This window comes from Neophocaena asiaeorientalis, unplaced genomic scaffold (genome assembly GCF_003031525.2).
Source record: "Neophocaena asiaeorientalis asiaeorientalis breed wild unplaced genomic scaffold, Neophocaena_asiaeorientalis_V1.1 scaffold1372, whole genome shotgun sequence".
Taxonomy (NCBI): Eukaryota; Metazoa; Chordata; class Mammalia; order Artiodactyla; family Phocoenidae; genus Neophocaena; species Neophocaena asiaeorientalis.
In genome coordinates, this window is record NW_020173217.1 from 74,605 (window position 1) to 75,585 (window position 981).

The following is a 981-nucleotide window of genomic DNA, read 5'->3' on the forward strand; positions in this document are numbered from 1 at the left end:
GAAAGAACACAATGGAGACATTTTTGAGCATGTGTAAATGGCAAGAATTGTTCATATGGTTGATGGGCAGCAAAATGTATTGAATTGGAGCATCACGTGGTATTGCAGCCTAGCATTCAATCACACCTCTTCTGATAATAGTGTGCCCATTTTCCTCTTGGGAACAACCTAAGTCTGCCCTTTCAGAGAACTGAAATACTGTCAGAGTGATTGTTTTAAGACTAGGCACCCCACCTAGTCAGAGCCAATGAGGCACAATGATATTTTGCACAAACTCCTGGGTATGAAGTAAGTGATCTTGTCCACTGGACATGAGTTAAGCTGAGAGGATAAGAAGATCAAGCTGCTCTATTCACCTTATCATCATCTGGAGACAGAGGACAAAGCAGCACAGAGAAGAGATCACAGCCAAGGTAAGCAAAAGAGGGAGACTGTTGTCCTAGTGACACATTCTGTACCTGTAGGTGGTCATGGCCACTGACTTCTCAATATTCATCCCACTCTAAAAGGTTACTCTAGGCTAATTGTGATAATGTTATTCCCCCTGCAAGTGATTGGCTTAGCATTTGGCATATGATCTAATCTTGGCCAATTAAGTATGATGATATATGTTGGGGTACTTCTGAAAGAAACTTATTCTTAAGGGAAACAGAAAATGATGTTTCCTTTTCTTCTTTAGGGTGATGCTATTTCTGTATATGACCCTTGGAATCTGTGTAACCAGCCTGAGGGCAAAACCAGCACATTGAATATGGCAGAGGAGGAAATGAGAATACTCTGAGCCCTTTGATCATTTCATTTAGCTGCTGATCATACCATTCCTGGAGTCCTAGTTGTGACTCCAAGTTATGAGATAAGAAATTTCTTTATAGGTACAGCAGTTTGAGTCTGAGTTTTCTAATACTTGAAATGGAAGGTATCTGAAATGGCAAAGAGTCTGTTTAATAAATGTATGTGCATCTGTGCTTTATACATAAAAAT